At 38.9% G+C, this 17,379-nt stretch overlaps 1 long non-coding RNA gene across 3 annotated transcripts in view; it reads left to right on the plus strand.

Annotated features, from left to right (window-relative positions):
- The first annotated feature begins 3,742 nt into the window (after positions 1-3,742).
- LOC128905946 (uncharacterized) overlaps positions 3,743-17,379 on the plus strand; it is a 111,211-nt gene continuing 97,574 nt past the window's right edge. For 2 of the 3 annotated variants that reach the window (XR_008465030.1, XR_008465029.1), the window contains exons 1-4: positions 3,743-5,168; positions 5,602-5,682; positions 6,053-6,102; positions 8,016-8,151. This is a non-coding gene — a long non-coding RNA (uncharacterized LOC128905946). Of the gene's footprint in view, positions 5,169-5,601; positions 5,683-6,052; positions 6,103-8,015; positions 12,227-17,379 lie in introns of those variants that run through there. The other variant, XR_008465028.1, reaches the window with a different exon arrangement.

Below are 17,379 nucleotides of genomic sequence, written 5' to 3' on the forward strand. Positions count from 1 at the left end.
CTTTTTAGTTTGAGAGATTAGTAAATTGGCTCTTGAATTCTGCCTTTTTTTTTGTTTACTCGAAAAAAACCCTCCACGTAAAATACAGGCTTTTAAATGGTATTTTGTTTATTATTAAAAATACAGATGTTCAGTTTGTAAGAGTGAAAAAATGCTTTTTAATTCTCACCTAATGTTCTCCAGTAAATTTTAGAGTGGTGTTGTCTGCGTTGGGTAGGTCAATGAATGGTGCTTTTATAAAAATGGTTGAAAAGAAGTACTCAGTCCATGGAAATTGTTCAAATAATCTTGTTAGAATGAAGCCTTGACTGAAGGCAGTAATTTCATGGACTAAACCCAGAAGGGGCTGTCTGGGCTGATCTCCTTCCTATCGCAGGCCACAGAGCTTTATCCAGAGTCTGCCTGCGCAAGTACTGGTGAGCTACAAGACATCGTGGATTTTGCACGGCCGGTACGTTGAACAACACTGTGAAACCAGAAACTGTGGAACTTTTTGAGGACAGGGTAAACGGGAACAGGAAGACAGAATGTTATTACAGGCGGGTTAGTAGAGTAAGGTAGAGTTGTGGCGTCTTACTATGTTCAGCTTTTCTGTAAAAGGAACCAATTAAAGGTAAAAGAAACTGTGGTTTTTTTCCAATCCAGCCTCTTCTCCTGCGTGCTGTATGTGGTCCAGAACTGAGCAACGTGATGGACAGTCCAAGTGCAGGAAGGAACACATTGATTGTACTCCTGCAAGTCTGCAAAGCAGAAATTACGAGTAAAAATCTGGCACTGTGAAACCTGCAAAGAAACAAGGGTGGGAGAGTACACGTGTGCATATATATCATATATTTTGATGGATATTTCCCTTTCACAAAAAAATTAAACAGAATCGACACATCTTCTGAGGCAGCCTTATTTTATTGTGATTCATGAGAACTTTTTGTAGACGAGAAGAACAATGTTCTGTTTACATCTTGTCAAGGATGTCAGATGTGATCGTGGATGGACATAGTACTGTGATGCTACTGTTGGTTGGTGAGACATGAGAGAGCCTTTAGGCAAAAAGCAAATAGGCTGAATACAATCTGCTGCAGTAGCTACTTCTGGAGTGCAGCGAGCAGGTGGCAAAGAAGGAGGAACTGTTGGAACGGTACTTTGCTGTCCCTTTACTATAAAGGAAGATGACAAAGTGATTGATCAGTGCTGTGTTCTGAGGATTGCTCCCAGAGTGTGTCTGGAGGATTTTCTGCTGAATGTAGGAGAACACCACGATTAGACTTCTTCCTGAGGCTGTTTTGGATGTGTAGGCTTCACTGGAGAAGCAGGACAAACAGCAGAATCAGCATAAGAAGTTAGTGGGGATAGCAGTTTAGCATGAGAGCAACATGAATCGAAGGGCTTACTTTTATTCTCCCACACTATGCAGTTGATGATTGGGTCAGTCAGTATAACTGTATATTGCTTCATTTCTCATTAGTGAAACAACGGAGGAGGAAAGAATGCAAGAAAATATGGATTATAAGGATTATGAAAGAAAAAATGTTCTCGAGGGCAATCTTTTTAATTTTCCTTAATATTATTTTTTAATCTTAGCAAGCTTTATTTATAATCTACCTGTGCTACAGATTGTAATACCTCATGATGTGATGTTTCAGACATGATAAGTGATGCGAGTTTTGAAGACAAATTGTGAGTTAAACAGTACATTGATTCATTGTCACCATATTTGGAGAATAATATAAATATCATGCAGTTAAATAGCTAACCATATTAAATATGTAAGCACATACTGAGTAGTCTTGTCTTCCTCTGATTGCCCAGGTAACCATCCATTTACTTTCTGGCAACCGCTAGAACGTTAGTATGTAAATGCGCTCCTGAATCTCAGGAAGGTTCTGTGGGTCCAGGCTGACAAGGAGAAGCTTGGTCTCTGCGGATAGTATGAGAGTATACACATGCACCGCTCTTTGCTAAAAATCAAAGCTTGTCCGGGTCTCTAGCACGCCGGTGACTTCTGCAGTGATATTTGCAATTCTCCATGCTCCATCAAAACGTCGTTAATGCTTATATATGCTCAAATGGCACACACACCATCGTTACTCCCAGCATGGGTTGGGAAGTCCATTCGGTCAGTTTTGAGGACCTCAGTTTTAACAATGTGTTTATAAACCCCTCCAAAGCGTGTGGTAAATATCCACTACTACTGCATTGCCATAGAATCATTTAGGTTGGAAAAGACCCTTAAGATCATCAAGTCCAACCATTAACCTAACCCTACCAAGCCCACCACTAAACCATGTCCCTCAGCACCAGATCTACGCGTCTTTTAAATGCTTCCAGGGATGGTGACTCAACCACTTCCCTGGGCAGCCTGTTCCAATGCTTGACAACCCTTTCAGTGACGGAATTTTTCCTAATGTCCAATCTAAACCTTCCCTGGTGCAACTTGAAGCCATTTCCTCTTGTCCTCTTGTTACTTGGGAAAAGAGACTGACGTCCACCACCTGGCTTACCTGACTGAGCCATAGCCACCTGGGGCGAACAACTTCCAAACAAAAATTACAATCTGGCCTTAAGATGGTATGGCATGTGTGTATCCGGTCTTTGATGTCAGATTTACTGGAGGAATTAAGGATGCTCTATATATTAACTTGACTCGTGTTAACTTAACTTTGTGGCATCTATATTTGGGTTAGGTGATAGCAGACAGGGTAGTAGCATAAGTAACTCTTACCAATTCTGAGTATCAGTGCTGGCAGGGTATAAAGAAGAGCCATAACAGAGAAGCTGGGGAGTGCAGGCTTCTCTCCCGTATGCCGTAAATTGGAGTTGGAGCGGCTCAGTTGCCACATGGCAAGGAGCCATGGGACTCCTGGCAAGAACTCTCGCCCAGCCTGCGTGCAGCTCTCTGCTGGCTGGTCCAGCCTGGTGGAAGGAGACATGAAAGAAGCAGATATGAAAGGCTTTGAGCTAAGGATGCCCCATCCGCAATAGGCTAGTCTGGGCTGTCAGAGTTGATATGGAGACAAGATTGGGCAGTGTAGTCCACTTTGGTTTACTTAACTTTTGCATAAGCTATATGGAAACATTAGCTTATGTGTGTGCCCTCTCACATGCTGGAAATTAATGAGGCGCTGCACTTATGAGTAAGAAGTGAACTGAAGAAAAAATGGCACCTTGTGTTGAAAGACATGGATAAGGATAAACCCCAGGTATAATGAGAAAGTTAAATTTGTATAACTGATTTGAAGAGGAGCATGTGTCGTTAAATGCTTAAACAATACAAAGTTGTTCAGAAATTCTGACACTACTTTTTGCACCTCATAAATCAGTAATAGCATAATTTAAGGCAATAATATTTTGCATACATGTTTGAAATGGACATTTTTTAAGTTTCACTGTTTCCCATCCCAACTTTTGGTGGACGATGCCCAGTAGTAATTTTTAAAATATGGAATGATAAAAATCACACTGAGAAGTTCTTACTGAAATTACTCATTGCCCTGGAGTTAAAATGGAAATAACAAACATATCTTTCATCACTCATTTTGAATATTTATTCTTTGTATTTCACTTACTCTAAATAAATTTTTTATCTCTGGGGCTAGATCCTGACTAATCCTTCACTGTGTTAATTTTGCTGGGACAACACATAAGTGGCTGGTGATTCCAAATATGAATAAGGACAGCAGGCTTGGGCTTGTGCTAATTTTGATGAATAAATTAGCCTCGAGAATGACAAGTCGTGTTAGCACTTTTCATTTTAGGACATTAGACAGTCAAAGATGTTAACTCTGTGCAGGGAATCAGCATTAGGCAGTGTTTGGAACTGCTTATATGGAACTCTCAGGTGCTTAGTCTCAGCAGAAACTGGCTCTTAAAAAACTTTCTCTATCTTTATGTTAGTAAAAGAATGGTGTGATTGAAAAGCAAAGTGTTGAGAGGAATTTCACTGTAGCAGCAAAATGTCCTTCCTTTCGTTTTACCCACTGAGTTTTTAATAAGGATATTCCTTTGCCAGTTCCTTTGAATTTTCTTGGTTCTTAGTTGGTGCTAATGATGGCAGTAATAGTCCTCTGTGTGTGTGGTTGGGGAAAAGAAAATAGCACTGCACTGGTATGAGATTTTTTGCAGTTGTCTTTTGTGGGCTCACAACTGTGTTACAAAAGATGCAGCCTTGATTGATTTCTTTATTTTGCCTTCGGGGCAGGGGGATGCAGTTGTACAGCAGGAAACAGCCACAAGGGAAGAGACGGATATTAGAAATTTATTTCTAGTGTTGTCTCTGGTAGTATTAGTTGGGTGTTTCTCTCTCTTGGTCTGGTCAAGGCCTGTGTCTGGATGAGAGGCTTTCAATTCTCCCAGTGGATTGCGGGGTTCCAAGAAAAGGGGTGATAATAGACATAACGGGACAGCTGTTACTCTCACTTTTTATTGCATTAGTCCTATCAAATTTATTCCTTCTGCTTAATTCTCTGGCTTAGAGAGCCCTGAAAGGGAATAATAAATGGAATATCTCATTTTCTTGCCACTTTGCCCATTTTGCTATGCAGATTTTTTGTATTAGAGATTTCTTACCTAGTAAGTGTAGCCATTGTTTGAATCTTATCTTCATCCTTTGCTTTTGTATGTTAGGCTGGTTGGTCTTCTATGACCTAAGACTCATACACATCCCATCTAATGAACCCTTATTGTTTTTGTTTGGTTTTAGCTCCTTGGCTTTTGAACAGTCCTGCTAACAGAGCTGCTGTGGAAAATTTGAAACATTTTACTGCTGTTTAAAGTTTTTCTGACTTGTGTGTGGATGGATCCAGATGCTAGGTTTGGATCTGCCGGTTAATGAATAAGAACTTGTTTGACCCATGAAATTTCCAGCATGAATTTTTGATAAAAAAATACAAAGATTTTTTTCATTTTTGTCTTAATTTTCCAGGAAAAACTACATGTTTTGACAGAATTCAGTGGACTGGAAGACTTTGTCTGAAAACTAAAACTTCTCGATTTGAGAAATGTTACTGTAGTTCTCCTCCGACATCATCGTCTGGACGCCTGCTGGTCCTATTCTGCAAGGCTGAGGCTGCCTAGCACCTTTGTCACCGTGCCATGGTCTTTCCTCTTTGAAGGGAGTGCTGGAAGTAGGGAATCCCTCAAAGTGATCGATTATTGGAGTTGTCATTTAAATGGTAAGTCTAGTTGATAGAGGAGATCTGGCACATAAAGCAGGTAGGCCGCAGATTTAACGAGATGCTACACTAGCATTTCTTAATGACATTTTTGTTTTAAATCAAAATATTTTGGTTTGTAAGTTTGGCTTTTTGGTAAGAAAAGTATATTTGCAGAAGCACATACTTAGACATGCCAAAAGAAAAAAAAAAAAAAAACGACAACCAAAAAAGTGTTTAGCTGAAAGCCTCATTTCCCATCAAAAATAGATACAGTGGAAAATTTTCAAGCAGCCCTATATTTAACCTCCTTGGATCAAAATTCAGTTGTTAGACTGAGGGAGGCTCGCAGAGGGTTTTTTGCTGCTTTTGTTAGGGTGTCTGTTTTTTCACTCATGACATCTGCCTGCTTTTCCAGCTATATTCAACCTTGTTATAATTCTTGCTCTTGCAGCATTTTGCAGCGCTCAGAATGCTAGTTCCCACTGGACTCGACTCGCTGGGATATGTGCAAACTCCAACTTTCTTTCAAGGGGTGCGTCAATCTTACTTTTTTTATTTTGGCTGGGTTTTAGTAAGCAAATGGGAGTAGCTGTATCCACTGAAGACTGAATATGCACAAAACAGCATCACTGCGATATGGTTCTTAGTTCTGTGCCCAAGGTAGCCTTGCTTTGGGATGTTGTGGATGCAAACAGTAAACGTGAGTTTCAGGGGTAGCGGGCTAAGTGCTTGAAAGAGAAGACCCATTGGTCAGGGTAAACAGATAAATCATATCAGTCTCAGGAATTCCCGAGTGGAATATAGTTGAAGGCTGGGGAGTTATTCTGGGAAAATACTGTATTTGATTTCTTTGCTCCTGCTCTCTTCTCTTGGCTCTGACTTGGGGCTACTTTTGGAAGCAGGATACTGAGCTAAATGGACCTTTGATCTCAAGTGGCGCAGCCGTCCTTGGGTAAGGAGAAGTACACTGAGAAATGAATAAGTGTGGGCTTTGGCAATCTGGAATTCATCAAAATTTATCATAAATTAAACTCCCTCCTCTAAGAAAAGTGTAAGCCAATCACAAAAGATATGAGCATAGGAACAGAATTTCCTCTGAATAGGTTGTGATTTTTGGAGTCTCAAGCTTTCTGTTGATTTCTGTTGATTTGCCTTTGCAGCTTCCATTTCTCATTCATTTTTTCTTGTAGCCTTCTTTGTGTCTTAAATACAACTGTGAGCCTTTTTGGGTGTTTTCCCAAAGTTGGTGGATAGAACGTTAGTATAAGACTCCTGCAGAGTTCACTGGACTTTGTATTAAGACAAGAAGAGAAAACAAAGCGAATATTGAAGTTCAGGGAGGAAAATTGTTAATATGACCTACATTGGTTTTAGTACGTGTTATATTCTGTCATTAGTTCAGTGTTAGAATGCTGTTTGTAGCCAGAATCTATCAGCAACTGGCAACATGTGGTGTTTCTTAAGCAAAAGTTGATTGTTATTCTTTATTGCTTGTTTTGCATCTTAGCACTCTTACAGAAATATCTTTCCAGACATTTTTAACTTTATTTTCATGGCAATTTAATTTAGATGGCTTCATGACTGCTAAGCAGTACTATGCTTTTTTAGCCTTCACAGGCATTAATGGTCAAGTCTGTATATGAGCATATGCTTAGTTTTGTAAGACAGCAGCTAATTTTTTCCTGTATTTTTAATAAACTCTTCAGAAGTTTTATGATTACCTGAAAGCAGGTATATCTAGTTATATTCCTGTGTACCTGAGTTTACTTGGTAGTTATATTGACCAAAATAGACAGGGTCTTCCCTAGTTCTTTTCCTGACAGGGTAAACATTTTTTCCTTCAAATTTCTGTCAGCAGAATTTGATTATAGTACATTGCCAGTAGATGACCAGTAATCTCCCTATTCCCTGTTATTATTTTAGAATTATTTTAAATAAATATTTGCAAGAAAAGATAATAGACAGACAACACTTTAAAGGAGGAAATAGTTTGAGTCTTGTTGAGAAAGAGATTCATCATTCTAGTACTAAAGCTGTGGCGGGAGAGAGGACGGAGAAAGGGAAGTACAATATTGAAGTACAAAAGTGAGCTCCTGTGGTCCCACTTCCCAGCTGTTCATGTGTGGAATCCGAATACTTTTTGAAGTATAGTGCTACACAGTCAATTAGCTTTACTTCAAGTAATTATTGTATAAGGAAGAAATTTTGGTACGTTAGAATTCATGAATTGGAAAAAGTAGCAAAAATATTTAGGTCCAGGTTTTCCTAAAAATGCAGTGAAAATACGTAGATTCTTTTAAAATGAACTTAGAAATTTTTTGAAGTGAAAGGAGAGATTGTAATCCTGTCTCTAAAGTGTGTCAAGAATAGCAAGAATAGTGCACTCTCTCTTGCATCATTTGTATGCCTTAATCTGAATCTTAACGATAGTGTCAAGAAGTGAGAAGCAAGCGGAGTTGCCAAATTTGTCGACTCTTTTGAAACTGGAAGAATTGTGGGAAGTAATTGGGTGAGAAATAAACACGTGTTAACAAGTAATTGGACTGAGACTATTAAATTTCTTTCATTTAAGTAGTAGGTAGGAACTACTTAAACTTCAAGGAAAAGAGAAGATTACATCCTGCAAAACTTTCTCATGCAAAATAGTTTATCTTCACGTCAGCGATCCTGGTTACTTTAAAGTGTCTGCTTGCTTGAGAAAAGGTTTGGCAAATCGGGTCTTTAAATGGGAGAGGGGATTAGAAAACAACAAACAAAATCCAACTTGCAGTGGGAGTTAACTTTTGGAGGTGTGGGGCAGAGAATGGGCAATGAGCATCACCATCTTTTCGATGTTCAGTACTATTAAAATTGTTTTTCTTACAGGTAATCCTTTATTGGGAGAAAATTCGTTGAAGAGTCAGTGATGGAAAATGCTCTGGTAAAAAACATATAAAGGTTCTCGTGCCAAAACCCAGAGAGTTAAGGGATTCATCTTCTACAGATTTAGGACATGATAAGGGTAAATTGAAAAAGTGTTTCCGTGCTTAAAAAGCCTAATTGCCATTGTGTATGTCATTCTCTTGTCTGTTTTATACAGCTGTTCGTGCTATCTCACTGGTGTTTTTGAAACAAATGGTATTTTTACAAGGGTCACTAATTTGAATTTGGGATATAAGAAATAGTTGTTAGTTTTATGGGTAGTAAAGCTGAATATCATAATTTGCATTTTAAAATAAGCTGCTTCATTCTGTATGTAAAACAAAATAACTTCAATATTCTTGGTTTTGTAATTAGCAAATGTAGAGTTGGTAAAAAATGTCTTCCCTAGTCTGATGCATGGAGATTAGGTTAGACTGCGTTACAGAATAATGGGATAATAATGATTTCCTTAAAAGAGTACAAAAGCAGCATCTAAGTTTCAACTGACGTTTATTGACACACAGCATCAGCTGGGAGCCCCATCAAACTTCCTATTCTTTTCTGTTTACCACCTCCTGCTTTTATTTACAGTCAGCGTATCTGTTAATTAGCCTCAGGTAGAGCCGGTTCTTCTAAGAAGATCTCTTGTCTTCCCGGTGATGGCCCCATGAGGTGACCATGTACACACAGTCTGCGAGTGAATTAATCTTTAACTCATTAATTTCAGTGCCTGATTCTAAAATGTTTAACTCCTGGCTTGGTTTCCTGCTCAGCAGTTTGTATTTGGTGAGTTGTGGCCCTTGACTCCCATTGACTTCAATACCATGAACACTTCCCAGTGAGCTCTCAGTATCTCGTGGCTACCTCACTGGAAGTCATATTTTCTTGTCGTTTTTTGGTTTGCTATGGTTGGGCCAGAATGCAGATAGCTCATTGGCGACTTCCAAGGAAATGCTCTGTATCACTGAGATTGTTTACCTAGATTTCATTGCACTTTTGCAGAATGAAGTTACTCCTCCATTTCCTCAGCTACCTCTATCGCACGATATCTGAATGCAACATTTTACAAAAAATCAGATGTAACAGTGCAATGCTTGGATCTCACAGAGTCTCACCAACCTCAGTTAGACCTTGTGTTGCTATATGAAGCTGTTTACAGCCACAGCCTGCATGCTAGAGGTGGTGGTTGTAGTGCAATTTTCTCACAGGACGACTCGTTTATTAGAGAAGAAAAAAGTTGCGGTTACATTTGCAGGAAAAATTCGGGAGCGTGTTTCAGAGATCTCCTGCCCGAGTGTACAGGGCATGCCAGAAGTGATCTGAGAGGTGTGAGCTGATCTGTGCATCTCACTGGGGTGTTAGAAATCTTGTAGTTTCAGTGTTAATGGTTGTGTTTGTTTCATCTGAAACCTAAGAAAAGAAAGAGTGGGCCTCTTATCTGCACAGTCAACTGTAGGTAATGTCTTTAAGTGATGACCAAGTTCCTCACTTTTGCCAGAATGCCATTTATTCTTTCTCCATCCTCCAGTTGAGAAGTAGCCAAACTCTAAAGACCCAAGCATAGGCTTCAGATGCCCTCGAAATCCTGCCCAGAGCAAGTACCAGTATGGAAAGCCATAAAGTACACACTGTGGTAGTGTGAGCATTTTCATAATTTAATGAGAGCTTTACTGGTAAAAAATCACTGCTTCAGTTTTAAAAAGAAAAAAAGCAATAATAATAATGAAAAAACCCCAACCGATCAACAGTATAATCCCTGGAATACATCCAATTTCTATACTGGAGAAGTACCTCTAAGTAGTATGACTTTCTCTCTTCTGTGTGGGATTATTTGTGCTGATCTGAGATGTTTTATGCTGGCACAACTGCATCCCAAAGTCTAATTTTTTGTGGATAGGCAGAGCCAGGTGAAGTAACTTAGTTTTAAAGAAATTAAAAACCCTAATTCCTTTAAATCAAATTCCTAAGACATCCAGATGTCTAGAATGCTGAGACAAGAGACACAAAAATCTAAAAAGAGAAGGTGAATGTTTGCTACTGTTGGCTCGTGGCTTTGGAGGGTTAGTGGTGATGCAGTGTTGTGACAAAAAATCAGTGAAAAGTATCAATGAAAGTTTCCACCGTCTTTAATTGTAAGAAGCCAGAGCTGACTGATCTGTTAATGTTTCATGGGAAAAGTCAGCACCGAGGGGAAAAGGTGGGTGATATTTCTTCAAAACATGTTGTGTGCTTCTATGTATTTTGTGGTGGAAGGACAGAGAGATAAGAGATGCTGAAAATGTTTCCTAGAATTCTTCAGCAGCGTTTTATAGGTAGTGTTTAAGCCATCTTTGTTAAGAAGCAGCTCCTTTGCTATTAGTATGCTGTCATCTTTCAAATCTCATCAAGGCAGCACCAGGATTTTTTTTGCACAGATTTCCTTTGACATACAGCCTCAATAAGTATGGAAATTATAACTTAAATCTCTTTTTTTTTTTTCTTGCAAAGCAGCGCAGTGCCCAAATTCATTGAATTTCAACTTTTATTTTTTCTTAATGTTGAAAGACAGATATGCAAATTTCACTAACAATATGCATGGTTAAATTTAGCTGTAAATTCCAGTCAGGGATTTCTGCTTTGTTTATTGTCCAAGTCAATATGTCTGTAGAGAAAACCTCCCGCTGTGCAGGAATACATAGTCAGCTACTTGGAAAAGTGGAAAGTTTAATTATGAGAGTTTATTCTGGAAAAAGGTAAAGTAAAGAAAGCAGTGATTTTGGGTTGTTTTGTTTTTGTTTTTTTTTTTTTTATTATTATGACTTCAGCTAACAGAAATGCAACGTATATGATTTGTTTTGATACTGTTATCAGACAACCACTTGTTTTTCTTTAACCTGGTCATCTGTGTAACTGAGAGGGTCTGAAAGAAAGTACAGGTTATAAATAAATGATCCATTTCTTAAACTTGCAAGACAGATTGTGACATAAAGGAAGTAAAATCCAAGTGTGTAGAAAAAAAAAAAGTATAAACACAAGTATTGGTGAGAATATCTGCATTAAAATATAGTTTACGCTATGAAGATATTACTATCAGGTTGCCTGAAAGATGTAAATGTCCTTTGTTGCTTTTACATAAGTTATTTTGGGTTTTGTGCGTGTAACAGTGAAGTATCTTTACACAAGGTTTCTGAGTGGAAGGGTAAATTGTTGCTGGGGAGTATGTGTTATAAATGATGTACAAACATATTGTCATGTTTATAACAGAAAACTCTCCAAGATTTTAATTACTGGAGTGGTTCACATTTCTTCAGTTTTTGTAAGTCATTTACAGGGAATATATTTTATCTATATAAAATCTATATAAAGCTATCTCTATAAAAAAAACATTGCATGCAAAGAAGGTGTTTCTCCTGCCTACCTAGAGTATAAGTAATACTGTAAAAACCTGTATTCCTCCTTGTAGTTCAATGCATATTTCTCCTTTCTAAGCCTGTTCAACTGTAATATGAAGAAAGTTTTTATGATAATTCTACAGTGGAAGATAGTAATTAGATTTACTCTAAGACAATAAAATCTAAATAAAATGTGTTATGGCTAGTGTTTGGGTTGCACGACTTTGATCAGATGTGTAGGCATATTCTTTTTTAATTTGCATCTGTGTAGGACTGATCCAAGACCTGAGCTTGAAGGTTCTACAGTAATACAAATGGTACATGATAATTGTGTATGAAGAAAGGCTAGCAGCTTTCAGAGGAAATTTCTGAACCTGTAGGTAGGTTCAGGATAAGCAAATGCCTGTAACCTCCCTTCCCCCATACTCTGCATTTCTACAATACAGCTGCTCTTCTAATGCTCATTAAATGGTCCTATGTGTAGGACATTAAGTGTATTTATGGTAGAGTGAGAGTTTTGTTCTGAGTCACTGGTGCATCAAGAGTTTCTTCGTAATATTCTTCTAGTTGCCTAATACAGCGAGACAGGCCCCGGAGAGGCATGTACACTGATGCCTTGTGGTAGCGATCCTTGAGCCTGAATCCTACGAGATGTGGAGGTGACTAGTTTCCTGTAGAACTGAGCGAGAGTTTAAGTTCCTAAGTAGGATTTAGGAGCCTAAATACCTTGGAATTCTCTATGAATAAGGCTTACTTGCAATATAGCCCCCTAATTCTCCACACATCACTACATTCTTCCATACATGTTCCTCATCGGCTATTTACTGTTAATTGGCAATTTGGATGTTTAATTGTGCTTCTGTTTTGGGACATATTTCTTCCTAGTCTTATCCTGTATTTCTTTGGTGTGTCTGTTCCTTTTCAGCTCTTTCCACTCTTACACTTTGTGTACCTATTAAAGGCACTAGCATACTTGATTTCCAGGACTAGCTTCCCGCTCACATTGGCATGTATGAAACATGAGACCTTTGGTATTAATAGAGCTAGCTACCTTGTAAAGGTGCTATAAAAGGAAACATGAAGGCTCAAAACTGACAGGGATTTGACTTTTGTCCACTCAGTGTTTTTTAACCGATGTATGCCAAATATGCAAGTTGCATATTAGCCAAATTCTACTTTGTTTGACTGGCAAAAAGGGTAGGGCTAGGGATACATGCCACACATAGTTAAATAATGGAAACCCTTATGTCAGTCTAATGCTTTTGTCACTGAAATTACTTTTCTGGTTGCTATTCTGAAACTAGTAGTAGTAAATCAGGGCATAAATCAATCTTTCCTCTGTCTGTGTATGATCTGACTTCTCCGTTAGCTCAGTACACAGGTTATCCGTAACTGAAGTGCCCATTGAAAGCATAAGGCTTTCTTCCCGTGCTAGACTTTCAACTTCCACACTACAATTTTCCTTAAAGTGTAGCAGAAGTGGAAAGGAATAATGATAACAGAGGTAAACAAGGACGCCAGTGTCAATGAATGCTCTGAAAAATCCATCATCCGTCACTCACAGTGCATCTTTTTTCATGTGATCCTGAACCGAGTTTTCCACAGTGGTCGTCAACAAGAGGGATCCCTTGCCCTGTGTCCTGCTAGACGAAGTGCCTGGAAGAAGGCAAATAACCTATAGATGTTGGCTTCTGCTGCTGCCCAGATGATGACCTAGACAAGTGTCAGTAGCTGCTGTAGGGAGGGAGGATGGTGAAGAAAGAGAAAGCTTCTAGGCCTAGGAGGAGTAGGGGAAGGGTGAACGAGTGGAGGTCCTGAGGTCCTGATTCTTTCAACACAGTTGGTATTGTACCATACTCCTTTTTCAAAAGGTGAGTAAAGTTATACTAGGGGAAGGAGAACTCAGGGAGTGGTTTCCAGCCCCTGAATGGGGTGACAGCATTGTCTTATCTACGTGGCTTATGGACTTTGTCAACAGAGAAAGCCTAAGGGCACACGATGCTGAGGATACATAGGCTACCAGCCGCACCGGAAAGAGGAAATCGCCCTGTCAAGGATGATGTCCAGGTGATAGGATTTTTGGATGATGCAGCTAAACAGATGGAAGAAAGAGTGGGAAGGATAGTGAATAACGTGAGGATGGAAGGGGGCTTGTGCTCTGTGTTGCTGTTGCCTCATTGCAAAATTCGTAGAATCGTAGAATCATCTGGGTTGGAAGGGACCTTTAAGATCACTGAGTCCAACTATAATTGTTTCCCTTCAGTGTTCTTTGCAAGAATAAAGCTGATTTATGAGAGTAAATTGGTTTCTGGACTAATACCAGCATTTTTCTCAGCTAGTGGTATGTGAACAGTTTTCATACAACCCCAATTTTGCCACAGTTCTGGCTATAAGTAATCTTAGTGGATTATGAAAAATGATAAAATACTAAAAAAAAAAAAAGTTTTAGGAGTAGGATACAGTTTGCAGTAGTGATCTAAATACTTAGATATCACAGACTGCTTTTTGTTTGTGTAACTTGTTTTCTTTCTGTATATTCAATAAAGGAGCATTAATTGATTAATTAGAGAAATTAATGTGATTGACTGTTTCTTGTATCTCAGAGATTCATGCTGCTTGGCTAATCGATGGCCACGAGTGTTGCATGTGTAAGTAGTTAGAAACACTTTGTTTTATTCATGCTGACTTTTATCACAGGGCATCATCGCTTGTACTGAGGAACACCCCAGGTGGACCACGGCTGTTGCACTCCACCTCAGTGAGGGGTGTTTTCAAAGGGCTTTGTCTATTGCCACATCAGTGCAAGGCCTAAACATATTCCATAAATAAACTCATAAGATCAGAGAGCAACTGAGCTGGAGATGATGAGAAGATGGTAAACTGGGTTAGGAACAGGTACAGTGTTGGTGATCCTTGAGGGACACTCTGCAACTCTGCCTATGGCAACATGGCATCTTCCAATCTTCTCTTCAGCTGTGGGGTTGTTGCCTAATGCCATATGCTAGGTCTGTGTATTTAATTATGAACATTCTATTTAAAAGCTATCTATCTGCTCTCAAACCAGTATTGTTAACTTCCTACCTAACAATGCTGATTAAAATGAAATTTGCTTGTACTTGGTTATCCTGTTTCATAAGCAGATGCGTCTGGGAACTCAGTCTATAGACTCTCTTCTTAGAATCATCTAAATCTTTCTGAATGCCAAATGCAATCAACTGAAATGTCCAGAGATTGATAATTATTTTAGATTAATTAGATTTAAATTTATTTCTAGTCTAATCTAAAAGTCACAGCACATTTTTAGATAGAAATGCTGGTACCTCCCATGAACTGGAGTTGTTGTGGCTTTAATTTAGTGTAAATAACCATTTGTTAGATGGGAATGGGAAGAATATAAGTGGCTTGTCGACTGATATGATATTTTCACCTACTCTATAGGTGTTAATGCAGTACAATATTAGTACTGTATTAACTAGTGCTCGTGAGAGATTATGCTGGTGGAAAACATGATCATGGGATTTGACCTCTTTGGAAGCAAGGGCTTTTCCAGGTCATGAAAGGCTATATATTCACCTCATGACTAGTGTAGAAGTCTTTTTCTGTCATAACTGAAATACCGACACCTGGTTTGCACTTAAAAGTGTTATCAAGGAGGCCTGTCAGGGAGGGATATAAATTTTTTGCTGACATAGCTATGCCAGCAAAAACCCTACTGCAGAAGCTGTGTAAGAAGTTCTTTTACCTGTACATTTTACTTCTCTTGAGGGATAGGTATAAGTTGCTTGGGAAGAGGAGTCTTGTTAGTATAATTTCTATATTAACCTTTCTAGTGTAAATCAGCTGTAGGCTTCATCCTGTAGGGACTCATATGCAAGTTTATCATGGCACAGAGAGATGATATATCGTAGCCTATGCTTACGTTGCTCTGAAGAACGACCTCTAGAGCAGCTCTAAGGACAGGATGTGATCTCTGTCTCCTGTTCATCTTCTGTCTGCAGGGTTGTCTTACAGCTGCAAGTTGCATCAATAATGCCTGGCAATGCATGAATTTTCATGTTTAGCACCTGTCCTGTTGGTGGTTCCAGTCTTGAAGATAGTCTTGCTACCACACTTAGGAGACAGTATAGGCATAACCGTTGTTTAACTGAACTACTTGCAGGAAGAGAGGAGGCTGGATGCAGGTATGACAATGAAAAGGAAGGGAAGAAGGAAGGGAGGGAGGGAGGAAGGAAAATTCCCAGCAGTGAAGCTTGCAATGTGCAACACACAAACTAAGGATGAGAAGTACGAAAGTGGAAGTTTCCTTGAGTGACTCACTTCCAGTAAAAATAAGCATGTGGAAGCACTTGATGGATCAGGATTGTCCTTTGCTGATCCTACATGCAGCACCATAAATCACGAGTAGTCCTAAAGAAACTGATAGTGATACAGGAGAGTAGAAATGGTGTGAGTGAACTCAGATTATGATTTGAAACCTTCCTTTGTCTCTTAAAATGCAGGTCCTGTATGCCTCTCTAATTATCTTTCATTTAGATGTTACACCTTCGTTGGAATTAATGATCTCAAGAGTGGTCTCGCAGTATTTGTCTGCAGGAAGGACTCCCTTTTCTCTTGTGCAGAGAGAGACCCTAACTAGAAATTACAGCTAGCCGCAAGCATATGTATATTTTGTATTTGTTCAAGTCATTTCATAACATCAGAAATGAAGGCTGGACCAGATATCAGCATACATTATTTGCACTAGCAGAAATAATATCACATCACACTCTGCAGGAATTTGGACTTGTTCTATTTTTGGGCTTGAAACAGGAATAGCTTGAATGAGCTAGGTGATGTTTTATTTGAGACAAAGGTTTCCTTTTTCCTCAAAGGTTTTTTCAAGAGATGTGGAAAGCCCATTTCAAATAATACTGCCAGGGCCAAAGCTGCATATGTAAGCTCTGTGGTCCTGCACTGAGGTTGATTAATCAGCCAAGGTTAATAGAAATCGGTGTTTTCACTTCAAGTCCTAGAGACTTACTTTGGAAATGCATGAATTTGTAGGATTGCAGTCTCCCTGACAGATGAATCTAGTCTTGAGGATGGTAAGTAGAGATATAACTAAGGCATTGGATGCGATCATAATCATAAAAGGGAGATATTTTGAGATACAGAAATTGCAAATTCAATCCCTGCTGTTACCAGTCCAGCCACAGGGGCCATATAACAAAAGATCCCCGAGTTAATGATTGCTGTTCTATGACAGGGATATTGGACTTATTATACACTGAACACAAAGGTCTCTGATCCATATTCGTGCCTTGTTTCCTGCTTGGGATTCGGCACCACATGGTGGTAACTGTCTGCTTCATGCAGGAAAGCGTTCTGCTGTGATATCAGTGAGCGATAGTATCAGAAGAACATCCATTTTCCATGAATTTAAACTGTTACCGCAGTTAGGTGCAATTATTGAGAATCCCTGTAGAGTCGTACAAAAAATGTTGTCTCTGTCCAAAGATGTTGATTCTGGAATGTAGCAGTGCCAGTCTATGACATTTTTAGTTTGGGGTCTCAGTGGCTGCTATAAATTGTACCCTGGAAAATGGTTACCAGGACTATAAAGTATAGTGGTGCATTTCAAGCTCTATTTTAAGTACCAGTGGCTTTGTCAAACTATACATATAATTTAAATCAAGTATATATGGTGAAAATACGTTGAAGATGAACAAATGGAAGAAGACGACTTCATAACAAAGAATATTGACTTTGCATATTAACTTCATTAACTTAGTGCTGTCTCTTGTGTATTGGAAAATTGTTCAAGTGAGAATAATAGCTTTTGAACTACTTACAGGCTAATAGGTAGTGATTATAGTCACTAAGACTTTGAATAGCTGTGGCTGTTGATTACACAGATTAAATGTGAGTGCAGTTTTCAATATGGCTGATTTTCCAAAATCTCATTTTCTGTCCTTCCT

Source organism: Rissa tridactyla, chromosome 2 (assembly GCF_028500815.1).
Source record: "Rissa tridactyla isolate bRisTri1 chromosome 2, bRisTri1.patW.cur.20221130, whole genome shotgun sequence".
NCBI lineage: Eukaryota > Metazoa > Chordata > Aves > Charadriiformes > Laridae > Rissa > Rissa tridactyla.